Genomic DNA, 19,755 nt, shown 5'->3' with positions numbered 1-19,755 from the left:
AGGCACGGGGAGAGCGTGCCATGTGCCCAAGGCCCCGAGCGGCAGAAGCCGACTGTGAATCCGGCCCGACTCACAGGTCTACGCCACCTCCCGCACAAACACACCAGCCACACGTGCACCGCTGGGGACGCTCAGTTTCTAAACGGCTGGAGCATGGTCTCCCCAAGTGTCCCTCACACTTGCCCTGCAAGACGTCCATCGCTGTGCCCTGAAGCTGCGCAGGCTAAGGCTGATCTCCTGCAGTGAGGCCCCCAGACCTGAGACCGCCCTCTGGATGCTCTGGAACGACCCCGCCTGTGAAAGAGTTCAGACGGGCCTGGTCTCTCCGAGGACACCGGGGAAGGGCACCCACGGCACCTAGTGCCGAGACCCGGGGCGCCAGCGCGCCCTCTCCCCGCACAGTCCGGGCTCTCTGCGGCGACCTGGCGAGTGGCCTCCAACAGTGGCCTCTGCCTCCCCACCCCCCCCACCCCATCCTCACTGTCCTCATCACAGACGCTTTTCTCGGGGCCCTGACTCACTTCCTTGTGGGTGTGGGGCTCCTCGGTTCCCCACTGGCTCTCCTAACAGTGGCTAACATTCACACTGCCCTTCCGTTTGCAAGGCCTCGGTTCACATCTCCCGTGACCGTGACTGACACCGTGGCAGCCCTGCGGGCACACAGAGCCAGCCCTTCCGAGGCGGGAGGGACACACCCTTGGCTCAGGGTCAAAAGGACCCTGTCAGAGCCCATCCTATTTTAAAATCACCCAGAGTTCTGAGACAGAAGAGATCATCCCGACCACAGAGGAAGGGAGCCCCAGGGCAAAACGCCGTGGGAAGATTTCTGCTGCCTTTGTAGGCGGGGTGACTTGTGAGTGGGGGGCCGAGGAAGGGACAGGAGCCGGCCCCACGCGCACCGGAGTGCGCCGTCCCAGGGAGCAGACGGCAGCCCGGGAGGACACCCACACGGACGATGCAGGACCTGGTTCTGACGGACGGGAGTCCAGGATGGGAGTCGAGGAGGTCGCGGGGCCAGGGGGTCCGCCAGCCTAGTCCGCTTGCAGGTGTAAGAGGCCAGGCGGACTTCGGCAGCGGGGACTGAGACGCAGGGACCCGGGCCCACCCCGTCCTCCTCCTCTCCCCACGCCTGTCCCAGCTCCATCGCCTCTGCTGTGGAGAGGCCTCCGTCGCTCCCTCACCTCTCCAGGACTGGAAGGGCGCAGGTGACTTCAGTCAGTCTCGTGGCTTGAAGGAGCACGGGCGTGTTGTCACCGTGAACACACGTCCTGAGCCCAGCCACTTCCCTGGGTCTCCGTCCCTCTGCCCCTTAAGGTCCGCGCGACGGGCTGGCGGGCGCGACGGGCTGGCGGGCACGGGGCCTAATCCGCCTGCAGGGTAACTCCACCTCCCAACGTGCCCCTCCCGGCCTCATCTCAAGGTCGGCCGCTCACCAGAAGTTTCAGGGTCAGCCAGTTCTCCTCCTGCCAAAGCCCTAGCAACTCTGGCTGACCCGCCCCCCCCCCCCTTTTTTTGTTTACTTTTTTGTTGTTTTTATTATGTACTGCAGTGACGTGCGACCATAACCGAGTTATTTTCATCAACGGGGAAGAGGCTCCCTTAATCAATATCCTCCACATCCTTTGACACAAAGTAACGATGAACTCCAGAGACCTGCCTGTCAAACTCCACTAACTGGACAGGAGACAAGCCTTTCTTCCTCGCCCCCAGGACCGAGCCCGGGGATGTGCACGGTGGCTGTGCTGGGGATGAGCAGCACACGGCCAGGACACCGATCCTGGGCACAATCTCGAACGACATCGTGCCACAGTTGCTGGGGCCACACTCTTCCTTCTGGCCCCCTAAAGGCGGTGACCCAGCCTCCTAGCCAGAAAACGACAGCTTGGGGCCACGCCACAGCCACCGCCATGCCACCGTCCCCCCAGCGCCGGCCCCCTCGCCTCTCAGATTACCGATGGGCTCCCCTCCAGGACAGCAGAGACCTGCAGGCCTCAGGACAGAAAGGTCCCTTAGGGTCACAGCTCTGGGAGGAGGGGGTGGGACACAGGCACAAACGGAGGGTTGGCTGCAGGAAGGACAGGCGTCCAGGGGCACAGGTTCGGAAAGACACAGCCTACCCGCACCCGGGAACCCGGAGAGGCTGGACAGAACCGCAGCCAGGGTTCTGAAGCAGCTTCTCTGTCTACCCAGGAGAAAGGTTTCCACGGGCGGCCCACTTGGTGGAACTTTCAAAACTAATCGATATAAACTGAGTCGGATAACCCACTTTTTAATTACACGTGAACACGCACGTATGAATCACAGAGCTGATCCCCGTAAACTCCACATTTATGGGAAGATGACGCGTCGGCTGCAGGGAAGCGCTCTGGACACCGTGCGGCTGCGCCCCGCCTCCCCCCCCCCCCCCCCGGCCCCGCGCCCCCCAACCCCTGCGCCCCCCGCCCCCCTTCAGGGCAGCCTCTGCCCTCAGCCGTGGGCGGAGGGGGGCCGGTTACTGTGCTTCAGCAGGTCAACTGCTGCAGGGGCTTTGTGTGCCAGCTGTGAAATTCCCTCTCGGTTTTACTAAAACCGACAACTGTTTAAAAGACGACAACTTCGCAAGTGCCTTACGGCTACTGCCAGGGACTCAGTTTTCGTTCCCGCTACAAACTGCAAAGACGATCTGTCAGAATTACTCCTGTGCGGAGCCGTCATTTACTGAGCACCTACTGTGAGCCAAAGACACACAGAAATGAGGGGGTTAACGAGGACGAAGACGTCACCACTCGGGGCAGAGCCTCTTAAGATGGCAGGAATCACCAAGCGCCGTGCACAAAACGTGCTGGGCGCCACGCAGGACAGGTACGGGGTGCTCTGTGCTGCTCTGGGGCGCAGATGAGCCGGCACCACAGGGCAGGGAGGCCGGGCAGACTTCCGGGGAGGGAAGCAGCCAGGCTCTGGTGGCAGAGAGAGCGGGAACAGGGGAAGGGATATGAGACCAAGGGAGGGGGACGGGATGACGACACATGAGGGACGCACAAAAGAACGACCCCGAGAGAGGGTTCTGGAAAAGTGCGGCTCAGCACAGGAGCAGCCAGCCGCACAGGCCACTTCTCGGCTCACCAACAGGCAATCAACTAAGTACCTACCAGCAGCCTTCACCAGGAGGGACTGGGGGCGCCAGTGGGGTCCCTCAGTGACAGGGACAGGCACAGGGGGCTCTGAAGGCCTGAAGGGATGTGACCAGCCCCCGTGGGGGACGAGGGGTCGGAGGAGTTGGAGGACATAAGTCCCTACCCACCAGAATCCCACCACAGTCAGCGGCCCGAGCGACAACGGAGGCGGGCCAAGAACCGGTGGCACCAGGAAGGGGCACAGACACCCAGGAGGCATGGGCATAGGGCCTGGGGTGTGGCCAAGGCAGCAGACCTCCCACTCTGCCGACGAGATGCAGGACGGTGCCTCCGACACAGGAACCGGTAACGCGGAGGACGGTCAGGGGAGAGGGGCGGTTACTCTAGGCAGGACGTCTCTGAGGTGCCCGTGGGACCCAAGTGGAGACTTCAAAGCCGCAGGAAAACACGGAGATCAAAGCGCAAGGGAAAGGGTCTGGCTGGACACACAGGCTTGGGATCTACCACGCAGAAACAATTATCGCAGCCACGGAGCACACGCACGGGGGCAGGAAAGGTCATCGGGTACACCTGGCCAACGGCCACGTGTGGGGCAGACCTGGGCAAGTGGGAAAAGGAAGCCGGAGACCGGCATGGAGAAGTGATCGGGGAAGGGGGGAAAACAGAAGGCGGGCTCGGAGAAGACACTTCAAAGCAGGAGCGACCAGCGACCACGGCGGGAAGAAGATGAGACAGACACAAGGCGGACTGAGAGGGGTCCGCGGATTTACAAGCCGGAGGCAGTGCCAGCCTGGGAGAGAGCAGCGGGAGGAAGGGTGAGGGACGGAGGGGCCAAGGAGAGGGCCAGCAGCCCCCTCTGCTTGGAGGGAGGCATGCGGAGGCCGGGGCACCAGGAGCGGGCTTGACCGACCACGGGAGCGCAGCCGGTGACGGGGGTCCGAGAGCAAGGTCTGGAGGCGGAGGCGGCCAGCGGGAGGGAGGAGCCCGCGTCTCTGGCAGAGAGGGCTGGACGGAAGGACGGAAGGCGGGAGGGGTGAAGCAGCCGCTAAGCCGGAGGGCAGTGGCTCCGTGCCGAGGGCACCCCCAGGACATGGCCTGGCGGGAGGGACAGCGGTCCCCGTGACCCCGGTCTGCAGCAACAGCGACAGTGCGTACACGGGCTGGCGATCCGGGGCTAGGGCCCTGCAGGCACACCAGACAGGAAGGCTGGAGGGTCCTGAGAAGCCCGCACCCGCCAGGCAGGACGCAACATGCAGCAGGAAGGAGAAACGGGTGACAGCTGGGGGAGAGCAGACGCTCAGAGCTCCAGGTCTCCAAGGCAGGAAGGCGTGCGGCCAGGAGCAGGACCCGCGCCGGCCGGCCCGGCCCCTCAGAACCCCAGGCACACACATGACAGCCCGGCCCCCTGTCCCCCGGGTGAGGGCAGGTGTGTGAGCCGAGGCGCTGAGGGCAGAGCCTGCCGTCAGTGACAGTCACACAGGTGCCAGCTATCACTCTCATCCGTCGCTGTCCACCACACGCCCCACCCTGTCGACTGACGCCGTGCCTCTGCACCCCGAGCAGGGCCAGGGACCCCCCCCAGGTGCCCCACGGAAGCCTAAGGCCTCACCTGGCCCGGTTTGGTCTCAGGAGAGCAAAGCCCACACAGCCACCAGCGACCGGCAAGACGGTGGTCCAGTCGCCTGCTGGTGCCCAGCCCCTGCCCAGACCGTCGACCACGACGTCATGGCCAGAGGCCTTGAACTGTGGCCACACCCCAGGCCTATGCTGGCAACACCAGACAGAAGAGAGAGAAAAACAGCTCTGCCAGGCAGACTCACTGGCTCCCCTGCCCCACGCCAGGCCAGCACCAGCAACAAAACCGTACCCAACGGTGGGTGGGGGGTGGGGGGGAGTGAGGGGGCGCCCACAGGCTCTTTTCCCTCCCTCTCTGCTGACGCAGCTCAGGTGCAGGAAGCACACAGACTCTTCCAGCCGGACTGGGAAGGGAGACCCCTGCAGGGGAGCCCACCGGAGAGCAGGAGGGGGTGCTGAATGAAGAACCCTAAAATCCGCGTGTACCATCCTGGATGACGCGAGTGGCCCCGTGTGACACTACCCAGGAATGGCACAGCGTGGACTCTGAGAACTACAGCGGGGCCCCGGTTTCACAGAGGTGCCCTGCGGACAGACCAGAACGGTCCAGAGGCTTCGGGACTAAGCCAGCGTGGAGCAAAGGCCCACACGAAGCAGCTCACGAGGACTCACAGTCTCAGCCTAACTGGGCTGACTACCTGTTTAAAAGAAAAAATTCTCGGGGCGCCTGGGTGGCGCAGTCGGTTAAGCGTCCGACTTCAGCCAGGTCACGATCTCACGGTCCGTGAGTTCAAGCCCCGCGTCAGGCTCTGGGCTGATGGCTCAGAGCCTGGAGCCTGTTTCCGTTTCTGTGTCTCCCTCTCTCTCTGCCCCTCGCCCGTTCATGCTCTGTCTCTCTCTGTCCCAAAAATAAATAAACGTTGAAAAAAAAAAATTTTTTTTTTAAAAATTAAAAAAAAAAAAATTTTTTTCTAGATTTTAGCAGACCCCAGGGTCTCACGCGCAAGAATCAGAACGTCCCAGACACGATGCAAACTTACTCGGCGCAGAAGACAGACGGAACCCACGAGCACCGGAGAAAAGGCAACCAACAGACCCCAACCCCTGATGGCCCAAAGTCAGAAGCTTCTGACGAGGATGTGACTGGTCTCTAAAAATGCGCTCTAAGAGGAAAGAGCAAACGCTTTTTAAAGGCACAAAAAACTAGCATAAAACGGTGATAAAGCCCAGGCAAAGAGAAACCCCAGGATGGAGAGAAAGCACAGGCCAGAGCAGAAGATGGCCAGAGCCGGGGAAGAGAGGGGGCAGAAGGTCTCACAGCCGCCTGTGCCCCCCCACGGGCCCCGCCCCCGCTGGGAGGCAGAGAAGCGGCCACACTGATGCAGGCAAGCGGCTCACGGGCCCCCCCACGGGGATGCCGTGCCAGCAAAGTAAGTGGGGAGCCGCCCGATCAACCCTCAGCACCCCCCTGCCCCCCCACACTTCGAGGCCCAGGGGACAGCTTGGGGGACAGCTCTGACCTGGGACGGTGCCCGAGGGAGGGAAGGTGACCAATGGGAAGGACAGGCCACAAACCTGAATGCCAAGGTCCTGGCCAGACCTCCCTCCCTCACACCTCACACTCCCCAGGGAAGTGACACCCCAGGGATCCCCACGCAGCCGCCCACCAGCACATCCAGCAGCCCGCGTACCAGCCCGCCTACCGGCACACCCGCCCGCGCACCCCCCAGCCACCCACCAGTGCGCCCACCAGCTGCCCAGCCGCACGCGCAGCAAGCTGAGCAAACCTACGTCCGGCAAGGGAAGATTCTGTGACCAAACGTGGCCAAATGCAGAGGGAGCATCTGTAGGCATCCGGCGTGGAGAGGAGCTCTCCGGTACCAGGGGACAGCATGGTCCAGTCGGCACGCACAGAACGCGCCTCCGCTGGCCGCACTAGCTGACCAGGGGGCAAGGTGGCCGGGCCGTGTGCCAGGAGAAGCCTGCAGCCGAGAGCCCCGGCTCCCACACCGCGCCGACAGAGGCTGTGCTCCGTCCGTGGCAGGTGCGACGAGGGGGACCTGCGTTTCTGGCACCTCCCAGGTCAGGGGGACGGGACTTGCAGGGGACCCTGGTCACCCAGCAGGGCAGGCATGCGGCCGGGAACCCCAGAGGCTGCTCCCTTGGAGCCGACGTGACCCAAGTACAGCAGCCCTCGAGAGCACCCCAGTGCGTGTGCTGGAGCACGGGAGCGAGGGGGTCAGGGACGGCCGGTGCCTGGAAGTGCAAGTTTCTCCGGAGTACGGCACCGTCCTGGGCCTCTGGTGACGCCCACCGCCTCCCGGCCACCTCACCCACTCAGCCAAGTGAAAGCAGCAGCCGAGCAAAGCGACAGGACACCCTGAACAAAGCCAGCGGTGACACCGAGCGAGCGACAGAAGCAGGCTCCCAGGCTGTGGAGCTGCCACTGTGAAGCGGGCCACGACTAAGACCCCGCCCAGCGCCACGTGCAGCCACGGGAGGATCCTAAACGTGAAGAGCAGCAGGCGACCAGGGGGCAGACACAAAGGCCCAAGAAGCCACACCTACGGGGTCCCCGGCTCCGTGCCCACTTCCTCTAGGGGCTCTGACCCACAGGGCAGCTGGACGCACGCGCGCGGGCAGTCAAAACGCGGACAGAAACCCGGCCTCTCTGGCCAGAGCACCAGGAAAGGGGCCCCCGCACGCTGGAGAGCGGGAGGAATCTGGGCTTTCCTCCCCTTCCTCTCTTCCAGCCCAGGTTACGGAACTCTGGCAGGGCAGGGCCCTCGGTGGTCTGCAGAGGTGAGGGCACCTGACGTTCTCGTCCCCTGCGCAGGCAGTACCGCTCCGAGCGAAGCCCCGTGTTTCCAGCCGGAGGACAAGGAAGGGGGGGCTCCCTGGAGCAGAAAATGCAGAGGAATCCAAGAAAGGAGAGAGCCGGGAAGGGGACTCCTCCTTCCGCGTATGAGCCCACGCAACCCTGAGGACCCCCCTGGCTACGTGCACGTGGGACAGACCCACAAAACCACACTGACCTTGAAACCATGGCACACGAAATGACAAAGAGACTTGGGGTCTGAGCTTCAAGGTGCTCACTGCCACCCGGCTACACAAACGGACCACCAAGAAGACATCAGCGTGGACCGGAAAGCAGCCCCACAGCGCAATATCCAAATGTCCAGGCCACGACCCATAGTTACTCAACATACAAAAACCGGAAAATGCAACCGATTCCCAGGGCAAGAGACAATCCACAGATGCCAACCCTGACATGACCCAGATGTCAGAATTATCACAGACCTTAAAGCATCCGTTGTAAACAAGCTCCCTGAGGTCAATGTAGGAACTCTTGAAAGAAATGAAAACACAGACATTCTCCACAGAGAAAATTTTTTAAAATAATAAAAGAATCAGAATTCAAGAACAATACAGTGTATCGACAAAATGTTCACCGCACAGGAGAACTGAGAGGGTCAGTGAACCTGAGAGACGTTATGGAAACTGCCACCCGGAAGGCAGGGACTGAAGAGAAGGAAGAGTGTCAGGGAGCAGGGGGACATCAAAAGCCTCGTGGCCGTGCTCCTGCAGGACAGAGACCGCTGCCCAAGAGCATCTGAATAGGTAATGGCCAAAGTCGCCCCATGTTTGGAGAAAGACACCGATCTGCAGGCACAGGGAGCCCAGCAAACCCAAACAGAACCAAGCGGAAGAAAACCATGCCCAGACGCTTGTAACCAAACTGCTAAAAACCAAGAGGAAGGAACAGGCCCCGGGGACCCACAGCTGGCGTGAGCAGCCACAGACTTTCCCTGACCACGCTTGAAACGAGAACATGAAGAATTCTGACAGAAGTATTCGGAAATTACAGAAAAGAAGAGAAAAGAAGAGAAAAGCACTTGGCACGGGAAGACAGGGGAAGTGAACTGCATTCACACGCTGGGGTGCCGAACAGCAGGCCAGCCAGAGGAGAGACAGGACAGGAGGGAAGGCGGGTGACAGGGACCACAGGCGTCACACAGTGTGACCGGAGGCCCAGGGAGGCAGGACAGAAAACATGGGACAGAAAACGGTATTACTGCAAAGAGATAGGACGCAAGGAGTTTCCCGTCCCTGTAAACTTCATGAAACCCAGCGGGACAGAAAGGAGACACACACACCAAAGCACGTGCTGCTAACAGCGATCAAGTAGAAAAACAAAGCAAAAACATAAAGCAGCCACGAGGGCCTTGCGGTCAGGACGAGGTGGCAGGGACTCTTCTCCACGAAGCGCAACTGTAAACCTTGGAAATGACTCAAAAGACAAGCACAGGAGAACCCAAAGGCCGCACGAGGAGGCAGACGGGGGGGGGGGGGGGGGGGGGGGGAGGGACACCAGGGCGGGAGGAACAGCACAGTGGCCACGGGGCGTCTCCCGACCTCCCACCCAGCAGGTGACCTGACCCGGCATCTCCCGGCCCTCGGCCTGGCGACGGAAGGCGAGCCGCGCGGGCTCATCCCCGCCCCAGACACCAGGCCAGCCTGGCAGAAGCCGGGGCACGAGCTGGCGGTCTGCAACACCTGCCCCAACAAAGCCCCCCGAGTGCTCTCCCTCCCCACCGGACTCGAGGCACAAGCGTTCCCCCGACACCGTGCGCAAGGGGACCCCGCCACGACAAGCACCGGGACCGGACCGGGAGACGCCCTCTGTCCTCCAGGGGCACCGGGCAGTCCGGCACCAGAAAGCTCCTTCCACCTCCAAAAAGCAGCGCCAGCAGGGCCACGGGAGCCCCACACCAGCCACGCCGGCAAAGGCACGCTGCGAACGTCAGACTGGCGGGACCGCATGCTGCCCCAGACCGGAAGCTGCTGCCGCTGCCGCTGCTGGGGACACTTTCAACAGGACCCGGAGTCTCCGACAGAAGAGGCAGAGTGACCGGGGAGCAGCCGGAGGTCACCCGGCACACCCAGAACCAAGAAAATCATGACTTTAAGGAGAAAAGACGACCCACGGACACCAGCACCAAAACGAGTCAGATGCTGCAATTCTCCGACACAGAGTTTAAAGCCACTGTCGTAAAAGTGATTCCTCGAGCGATTACAAATTCTCTGGAAGCAAACGAAAACCAGAAAATCTCAGCAAAGAAAAAGAGGTTCTAAAAAGAACTGAAATGTAAAACTGCAAAATAGAGCAACAACTCAAACTCACTGGACGGGCTTGAAAGGAAAGTGGAGGTGACAGGACAGGATCGGTGAACTCGTGGACGGATCAACACGAGGTGCCCAACCCCAACGACAGACAGAAACCACGCTGAAAGAACCCGAACACGGCCTCAGGGACCCACAGGAGGGGAACACGAGACCCAACGGCTGGATCACTGGAGTCCCGGAGAAGAGGGCAGAATCAGAGGGGGAACACGGCCTCAGGGACCCACAGGAGGGGCACACGAGACCCAACGGCTGGATCACTGGAGTCCCGGAGAAGAGGGCAGAATCAGAGGGGCCGAGAGGGCACTGAAAGGACCACGGCCGAAAGCCTCCCAAACGGGGCAAAAGGTACAACCCCACAGGTTTCGAGGAACTGAGCAGACCCCTAATAACACGAACCCAAAGAAATGCACAGCAAGGCACATTATCCCCAACTTGACGAAGAGCGTTATCGTGAAGCAGCTGGAGGGAAACACTGCGCCCCAAACGGGGGCCACAGGCTTGGGGGACGGCAGGTCTCTCGGAATCACGGGGCCAGAGGGAGGGCGCGTCACTTTCCAGCGCTGCCCGAAAAGAGACGTCAGCCAGATTCCACAGCTGGGGAGACTTCCCTTAAGGCAGCAAGGAGCCCTACAGACCTTCTTAGACCAAGGAAAACTTACAAAAACTCATCTCTAGCAAACCTTAAAGAGCGGTGGAAGGAGATTCCCCAAATAGAAAAAAATGAGAAGGAAGGGGTCCTGAGAACCAGGGAGCAGGAGTGACAGGTGCAGCTCATTTGGGCAAATACAATGGTGAGTTTCCTACATTCCATTGGTGACAGAACTCCCACGCCTGCACACCCTCACAACAATGGCATTTGAAGGTGGGGAGAGCAAAGATGGAAGAAAAGATTTCTACGCCTCACTTGAAGGGGCAAAGCAACACTGGAGAGCTGCTGGAAATCATGTATAAATACGGTCACACCCAGAGCAACCACTGAGAAAACTACAGACACACCCCAAAACAACACATATAAATCACAACGGGATCTTTTTTTTTTTTTTTTTTTTTTAAATTTTTTTTTTCAACGTTTATTTATTTTTGGGACAGAGACAGAGCATGAACGGGGGAGGGGCAGAGAGAGAGGGAGACACAGAATCGGAAACTGGCTCCAGGCTCTGAGGCATCAGCCCAGAGCCTGACGCGGGGCTCGAACTCCCAGACCGCGAGATCGTGACCTGGCTGAAGTCGGACGCTTAACCGACTGCGCCACCCAGGCGCCCCATATCACAACGGGATCTTAAAAAATAGTCAAGTAATCCACAGGAGGGAAGGAGGGAAGGAAGGAAGGAAGGAAGGAAGGAAGGAAGGAAGACAGACAGGAACAAGAAATACAGGAAAGACTAAAACTGCAGATGTAAGCCTTAACGATCGACAATCACATTAAATATAAATACCCTAAATACACCAAGTAAAAGACAAAGATTGGCAGAATGGCTTTAAAAAAAAAAAAAAAAAAGGCAGGGGCACCCGGGAGCTCAGCTGGTTGAGCTTCCAACTTGTGATTCCAGTTCAGGTCATGATCTCACGGTTCAGTTGGGCAGTCGGAGCCCCGTGCCAGGCTCCGCACGGACAGTGAGGAGGTTGCCTGGGATTCTGTCCCTCTCTCTCTGCCCCTCCCCTTCTCACATTCTCTCTCTCTCAAAACAAATAAAATATACATACATACATACATGCAAACAACACGGCTATATGCTGTTTACAAGAAACTCGCCTCAGACTCAATGACTTCAATATGCTGAAAACAAAGGGATAAAAAAAAAAAAAGGCTATACCAGGAAAACACTGTCAACAAACAGAAAGCAAGAAGAGCTGGGGCGCCTGGGTGGCTCAGCTGGTTGGGCGACTAACTTCAGCCCAGGTCACGATCTCGCGGTCTGTGGGGTCGAGCCCCACGTCGGACTCTGTGGTGACAGCTCAGAGCCCGGAGCCTGCTTTGGATTCTGCGTGTGTCTCTCTTCTTTTCCTCCCCCCGCCTTGTGTTCTATCGAAAGTAAATAAACATTAAAAAAAAATTTTTTAAAAAGGCAGGAAAAATTGTATGAATAGACGATAAAGTAGAAAGAAACTTACTGAAGAGAAAGAAAGGTACCTAAGGGTAAAAGGGTCAACCCAGCAGGAAGACCTTATAATCCTAAATGCATATGCACCAAAGTACAGAGACGCAGACGTGAGGGAAAAAACAGAGCTGAAAAGAGAAATACACAGTGTGCAGTATGGCTGGGGTTTCAAGAGCCGTCAGCAACTGACAGAACCGTTAGACAAAAATGAACAAGGAGAGAGATCTGAACGGTACAACCAACCAAAAGGCCCTCACTGGTATGTGTGGAAGCCTCCACCGACAGTACCAGAAAACACATCTCTTCCAACGCCCGTGGAACATCCACCCAAAAAGACCCTACCCTGGGCAAGAACACAAGCTTGAACAAGTTTAAAAGAACAGAAACCCTACAGAGTGTCACCTCACCACGACGGAACCACACTAAAAATAGTAACAGAAAAGCCAAACGAGAAAATCTCAACACGTGGAAATTACGCCTACAAAAAATTCACGGGTCAAGGAGAAGTAGCAAAGGAAATCAAGGACACAGAACTGAATGAAAATGAAAACACAACACACCAGACCTTCGTGGGATGCGGCTAAGGCAGCACCAAGGAGAAAATTTACGGCACTACCCGCTTACCCTAGAGAAGAAAAAAGCCATTAATAATCCGAGTCCATACCGCAAGAAGCCAGAAAAGGAAGAGCAAAACAAGCCCCAGGCAAGCAGAAGGGAGGGAGGCAGGTGTGGCTACAACAGGGCAACAAAACTGAAGAGATCTTTGTGGGAATGGAATGTTCTACATCCCGATCATACAACGTCACTCTCCTGGTTGTAATATTCAATTACAGTTTTGCAAGAAGTTACCGCCGGCGAAACTCTCTTACAAACGCACGTTAACACAATTGCCTCGAATAAAAGTGCAGTTTTTTTAAGACTCTGGCCAGAGACACGAAAACGCTCAACTGAAAAAAGATACTCAAAACGGCCAATGACCGGATAAAAAAATGTTCGTCACCATTAGTCATCAGGGAGATGCACATCCAAACCACAGCGAGACATCACAACCCGTTCACTCGAAAGGCTAAAATTAAAAAGACTGACAATGCCACGTGCTGGCAAGGATGCAGGTCGTCTGGACTCACACTCGGGCTTCGCTGGCGCAAACAGGAACGGATACGCCGACCTCGGAAACCAGCAGGGCGGTCACGCACACGCACGTGGGCCAGCAGCTCCACGGTTTCGCCCCGAGACAACCGAAACGTATGCTCCCACGGACCTGTCGCGAGCGCTCGCGGCGGCCGCATTCGTGGCAGACAGGCGGGAGGCGATCCGAGGGCCCGTCCACGAGCAGGGGAGGGAGCAGAGCGCGGGCAGCCAAAGGACGACACCGCTGCTCCCAGCACTCGGCGACAAGGCGCGCTCACGCGGCTGAAGCTCCAAAACACGAGGCGGAGTGAAGGAAGCCGACGGAGAGAACAGAGAGCGGCCGATGTTCGGTGGGTGGTGAAGGCAGCTCTAGGAAACCGCCGGGATCCACAGCGACCCCAGATCAGCGAGGCTCCGGGTGGCGACCGGCTGGAGGGTTCAAGCACACCCTGGAGACGTGAAAACACCGTCAACCGTGACCGAGGTCCTGTTCACAGGGGTGCGGAAGTCAGCCTACTACCCTCAAAATGTGTGCAGCCGGCTGTACGTCAAGTGCACCTCACCGAAGCTGGTGCTCTCAGAGCTCCAAACTGAAATTCTCACCGCATTCCAACCAAACGACAGGCATTTACCTCCCCTGCAGAGACTTCTCCGAAAGGCCCGGGTCTCAAACACCTCACTTTCCGGAAGGGAACACTCCAGACTCCCTCAGGGGAGTTTCCCCCTCCCCTCCCCTGTCCTGCCGCGGCACCTGCTCCTCTCCCAGGTGCCCATCTCCTTGGCTATGCAGCCCAGGTGGCTGTGTGCATGGCCGTGGCCAGCGCCACCCGAGCCCCGAGAGGCCATCGAGGACCCCAGGGTTCGCAGCACGGCACTCGCCGGACGGACGTCGGGTTAATTCCACGTGAGGCTCTAGTGACTACAGGACAGAGGGCGAGGGGCACTAAGTGACCTGGGCAGCGTAAACAACAGAAAGGGCCAGGCCACAGGGCGGAAAGGAGCCAGAAGGAGTAGCTCGGAGGTGGCCCTTCTGCGTGTGACGACGAAGCCGTGAAAGCAGAAAAGCTCCATGGACGAAGGGCTGACTACTCCTGCCTCCTTCCCCTGCGTCAGCCAAGCCGGTCTCGGGAGCTCTGCTCCCCTCACACCTGTCGGCGCATCCCCGCTCTCCTTTCCCCTGCAGACAAGACAGGCAAGGCCTGGGCACCGCGGGGACGCAGCCCCCAGGGTGACGGCAGCGGAGACAAGGCCTCTGGGAGGTGAGGGCGCTGTGAAGGCGGAGCCCTCCCGAGCAGGGTAGGTGGCCTTATCAGGAGGCTCCAGAGAGCTCGGTGAGGACACAGCGAGAAGACGGCCCTCTACACACCGGGAGGCGGCCTCGCCGGACACCAGCCCCGCGGGCAGCAGGATCCGGGACTCGCACCTCCAGGGCCGGGAGAGACCCACGCGAAGCAAGCCCTCCAGCGCACGCGACTGTCCGGAACGCACCTCGATGCGACTCCTCCACCTGATGACAGTCCCCACCCACACCCACCCGCTGAGGAACCCCTCCAGGCTCCGTCTCTCATCGCCCCACGCCCCTACACAGAAACCCTCCCAGGCACACGTCACAAAGAAATCCCCAGCAGGCCCGGAACGCCACCGCCACGCTGCCCAGACGGTCCTCTAAACTAATCACTACCATCTCGTCCGCAAATCCTATCGGGACGTCACTCACTCCGCCGAGCATGTCTTGGCCCGCACAGAACCGGGCCAGCCAGCCACCCCTGCACTCCTGGAGCGGTCCCACACCTCACCCGCCCTTCAGAGCCTCTGGCCCCACGCCGCCCCCCCACCCCCCACCGCCGCCCGCAGCCCCGGCGCCCGGTCCCCATCCACCCGCCTGCTGCTCCACAGCCGGCCCGCAGACGGCTCTCGTGGTGACGCCACGCGGCTTGAGTTCGCTTCCCCTCGCGTAGCTCAACCGCGCCCGTGGCTTCGAGCAAGCGAGGGGACGGCACCACAGCGCCAAGCCCTGCACGTCACGTAGCGCGCCAATGACACGCGGGACAGCTACGTGGCTGTCACTGGCCCAGCGAACGTCACGTTGGCTCCATCCTGGTCACATTCAGATGAAAAATGAAAGCCGTCTGACTTTTTCAAAAGGCAGTTCAGCTAGAAAGTGAAAAAGAACGCTGGTACCCGCAACAGCACTACGGCCACAGAAAAATCAACAGCAAGAGAAATCTATGAGCCGGGAGGAGGCCAAGTGAGATAAAAAGCCTACACGTTCCAGGATTCTTGGAAGAACATGAGCGCAAGTTTAACATGCGGCAACACAACAGTGGCCAACCACCTCGAGGGTCGCTCGAATTTAAAAGATGAGGGCAGTGCGAACTTCAAGATGGGGGTCAGTTCTCTGATTAACATTCAGACGGTGGCGCCGGGACAGGAGAGAAGGCCCGGGCACACGGACGCAGCTTTACAAATACAAATTCACCCGTGCCCCGGGCACCACGCGGCAGAACACAGGCGGCATCCCTCTACTTCAGCTGGTATGTGTGTGACGAGTAGCCGAGTGCTGCAGACGTGGCATTAAACCGGACAACGGTGACCCCTGAGCTCACACACACCAGGCGGTTCTCGGCGCCCCAAGCAGAGGGAAAGTCACACCAGAAGGCCAAGCGGCGGCCCCCTCGGTATCTAGTCGACCCAGCAGGTGCACCCAGGACGCATCACCTCCGTCTCAGAAGCACCCAACCCCTCACCAAGAACAAAAGACTGTTAAAAAATACACTCTAAACTCGTAACGCAGTAATCCGGGTGAATCACCAATTGAAAAACGACCATCTGCTCACGGATGAGGGCCTCCGCACCAAGACTGACACGGCCCAGGCTCTCCCGTTGGCCCAGGGACAAGACCGGCAGCCGCACTCCATTTCTGGTTGTGGGGCCTGGAGAGGGGTCCCGCGCACACGACTCATCTTGACCGAAGGTCACTGCCGCAAAGCCAGGTGGTGAACCGGGAGGTGACAACAAAGAGACATTGCTCCCAGTATCAACAAGGCTCTCCTCGCGGCCCGGGCGGGGAGGCCACGGCGGCTGCACTGCTGACGGCCCTCACGGCTGTGCCGGCCAGAGCGTCCCATGTGACCACCCATCGCACGACACGCACTCGGGTCAGTTGTGTGATTACTGCCACGCAAGAGTGAGGGGAAAAGAGTGTCAACTCCCCGCCAGCAGCGGGCTCTAGACGGCCCGTAGCCTGTCTCCACCCCAGTGTGCTGCCCATAAGAAAGAAGGCTGACCGTGGCGGCCCCTACGGCCCTGCCCGGTTCAGGTGGTGGAGTGGGGAGCTGTGGTCGGCCTCGGCTCAGCTTCCAGGGCTCCTCGAGGGTAAGTCACCACCACTCGGCTACGTGGCAACAGGTCCACAAACAGCAGAATGCCGTCTAGCACTTTCCCTGCTGGTTTTTCCCTCTGAAGGTAACAGAAACTACCACCCTCCCCTTACCCCCGAAACCAAGGCCTAGACGCCCCTAGGTTTCTAAGGTCGTGGGCTAAAATCAACAGGCAGGAGCGCAGCAGGCCCCCGCACTCTGTAGGAGAGGAAGTGCCGTGAGCCACTCCTTCAAACTGCTAACGCGTTACAGCTCTCGCCCAGAAAGACAGCGCAAAACATTCCAGCTGCACGGGTTCTACGCTTGTTTTTTCTTTAAAGTCAAGTCTAGGCCCCCGGTGGGTCTTGAACTCATGACCCTGCCAGGCACCCCAGATTCTACTCTTGCTTGCAGACACTTTTATTTGTTTTCTTTATTAACATTTATTTATTTTTGAGAGACATAGCATGAGCAAGGGACGGGCAGAGAGAGAGGGAGACACAGAATCCAAAGCAGGCTCCAGGCTGAACTGTCAGCACGGAGCCTGATGTGGGGCTCCAACTCACGAACCGTGAGATCATGACCTGAGCCGAAGTCAGACGCTTAACTGACTGGGCCCCCCAGGCACCCCTCTTGCAGACACTTTTAAAGGAATAACTCCCAACACATCCAATATATTATTTCTTAAAAAGAAGAAATAATTAAGCGTCGTCAGTGAAACCACTGTTGCCCCAAAAACGGAGGAGCAAAATCTAAAATTAAAAGTACAAGGTGGCCCACGGTCCTGGTGGCAGCAAGCAGAGACGGAAGCCCGAGGAAACCTTCCCGGACTGAAACGTGCCGCCACAGGCCTGGCCAAGGTGACTCTCCTGAGCCTCCCCACTTACTACAAATGGCAGGCACTGGCCCAGAGGATACCCCAGGAGACACCGAGAGTCCCAAAAGGCCAACACAAAACAGGAAGGGCGCCTCCGTGCACCTTACCTAGCCAGCCTGCTCGCTTTCAATCCCCACACAAAGGGAAACCGCCGGTCAGTTTCATTTAGGTGCTTAACGACAACTACACAAGTGAAATACTGAAGCCATGTTCATCATCATACCCACCCCCAACGCTGATTCACCATTAAAGCTGCTGATTGAAAGAACCATGTCTAATTAGCTGGAAACTAAGCTGGAGACACACAGGGAAACGTCCAAAAGAAGAAACAAAGAATAGGCCCCTGGATTAGGAAAGGAACTTTGCGGGGGGGGGGGGGGGGGGGGGGGGGGGGGGGAGCCTATACCGTCCTATCAAAATCCCCCCCTCCACCTTTCTGCTGTCCTCAAAGACCAGACTGTGTGCCGGTAACACCGAATCTTCCACCCAGGCTGTGTGACCTCCACGAAATCGCTTCAGCTCAGCCAAGGTGAGTCTTCTCGATCACGCGAATTAGGATCTCCCAGATTTGTAAATTTAAAGAGACTCCCAACTAGAAAAAACACTGCACCTGCTCCCCTTCTGAATCGACGTACAGAATGGAAAAACTTTCTCCTTTAGGGAAACTGAATGGAAACCAGACCTCCCAAAGTCAGAGTTCGATGAGCACACCGCTGCCACAGGATGGTGACCGATGGGCAACGTACAACAGTCCTAGATGCTCAGACAGCACCTACTCTTCTTCCCCACGCACTCACGTTCTATAAACACCCACCTTTAACGATTTCAAAACCGTAAGGCCCATTTTATTTTTTTTTCTTTTTTTTTTTAATTTTTTTTTCAACGTTTATTTATTTTTGGGACAGAGAGAGACAGAGCATGAACGGGGGAGGGGCAGAGAGAGAGGGAGACACAGAATCGGAAGCGGGCTCCGGGCTCCGAGCCGTCAGCCCAGAGCCGACGGGGGGGCTCGAACTCCCGGACCGCGAGATCGTGACCTGGCTGAAGTCGGACGCCTAACCGACTGCGCCACCCAGGCGCCCCCCGTAAGGCCCATTTTAACACGAGTTTTTGAGTTAATTACCTGATGAGTCGACAAGTATTAAGGCGAGATCTGGTACTGGAAGTAACACTAGACCAACCCTGAGAGGCACACATTCATTACCAGATCGCTGACCAATCCCACGTGGAGTGCCGAAGTGAAACGCAACAAAAACCCGGAAAGCCAACGGAGAGCACTTCGTAAAGGTATTCGTGTCCGTGTAGCATTCATCACCAGAAACTTGTCATAACCATTCGTAAAATCTTAAAAATACATACAGGAGCAACACCTCGCACATGTGCCCCAGGAGCTGCGCCCAAGAACGCACCGTGTGCCCAAGAGCAAAGCACCGGACCGGCCAGCGCCCGTGGACAGTGAACGGGCCTCCAGTGAAATACTACGCAGGGGGGAAAAGCAAGAACCCTGCACGAAGCTGGGAAGAGCCTCCGGACGTCACAGGTAAGAAGGCAGTGTCAGAAGGTGCAAGAACCCGTGGGCCTCCACCACGTAGCTGAGGGACGGAGGCGGAGGTGGTGAACCGTAACCAACCGCCAACACGAAACAGAGGCCGCTAAGGACTACGCGCACCTGCTTGTCCTTAACCTGACTGCCCCGTACCAAGGGGCCACGCCAGCGTTCCTCTTCGCCTCTTACTGTACAGTTTCCTATGTAACTTGTACCAATTCCACGCCTCCCCCAACAGCACCGAAATTCGCGGATGTGGCGGCGGACCGGACCACACAACACACAAACCGAGCAGTCTTCAACGGAACCATAAACAAAAGCGGTCAACCGCAAACTCTAGGAAAGCACTCTCCTTACGCGCCATGAACCAACTTCAAACGGGGCGACGCATGGAATGGCTGGGACTTGCAGGGCGCCTCCCTACGGCCCCGGCCACGCCACCTGGCGAGACCCTGGCACAGGGCACCCCTGCTCCACAAGTGTTCACACCGGGTCCACCAAACTCCTCCCCAAAGGGCCCTCTCCAGATCAGGGTCACTCTGGAAACAGGCACGTTTGCACCAGAGTAAAGGCCATCTTTGAACAGGCTTCAAGTTAAAAGGCAGAAGATTACACAGTATCAGCCCCCAAGTTTGTGCCCAAAACAAAGCACCAGATATTAATAAAGCCACTACGAGAATCACTTGGTCTGTAAAATTCCAAGGGCTGGAAATAGGAAAGTCTTAATCCACTAAGCATATTAAGGCCTAACGAACTGGATCCAGTACCAAGGTTACCTAGTTCTTCAGAACGGGAATTAACCGAAGGAAGGATGCTCATTAAGCACAATCCGTTCAAAGACCGATTTCTCGTTAGGAAACTCCGCGTC

At 58.1% G+C, this 19,755-nt stretch overlaps 1 protein-coding gene across 3 annotated transcripts in view; it reads right to left on the bottom strand.

The window, feature by feature from the left end:
- The window catches only part of CAMSAP1 (calmodulin regulated spectrin associated protein 1), a 59,611-nt gene that overhangs the window by 38,986 nt on the left and 870 nt on the right, over positions 1–19,755 (bottom strand). The window lies entirely within an intron of this gene.

This window comes from Prionailurus viverrinus, chromosome D4 (assembly GCF_022837055.1).
Source record: "Prionailurus viverrinus isolate Anna chromosome D4, UM_Priviv_1.0, whole genome shotgun sequence".
In the NCBI taxonomy this organism is placed as follows: Eukaryota; Metazoa; Chordata; class Mammalia; order Carnivora; family Felidae; genus Prionailurus; species Prionailurus viverrinus.
This window is presented reverse-complemented; position numbering and strand designations above follow the sequence as displayed.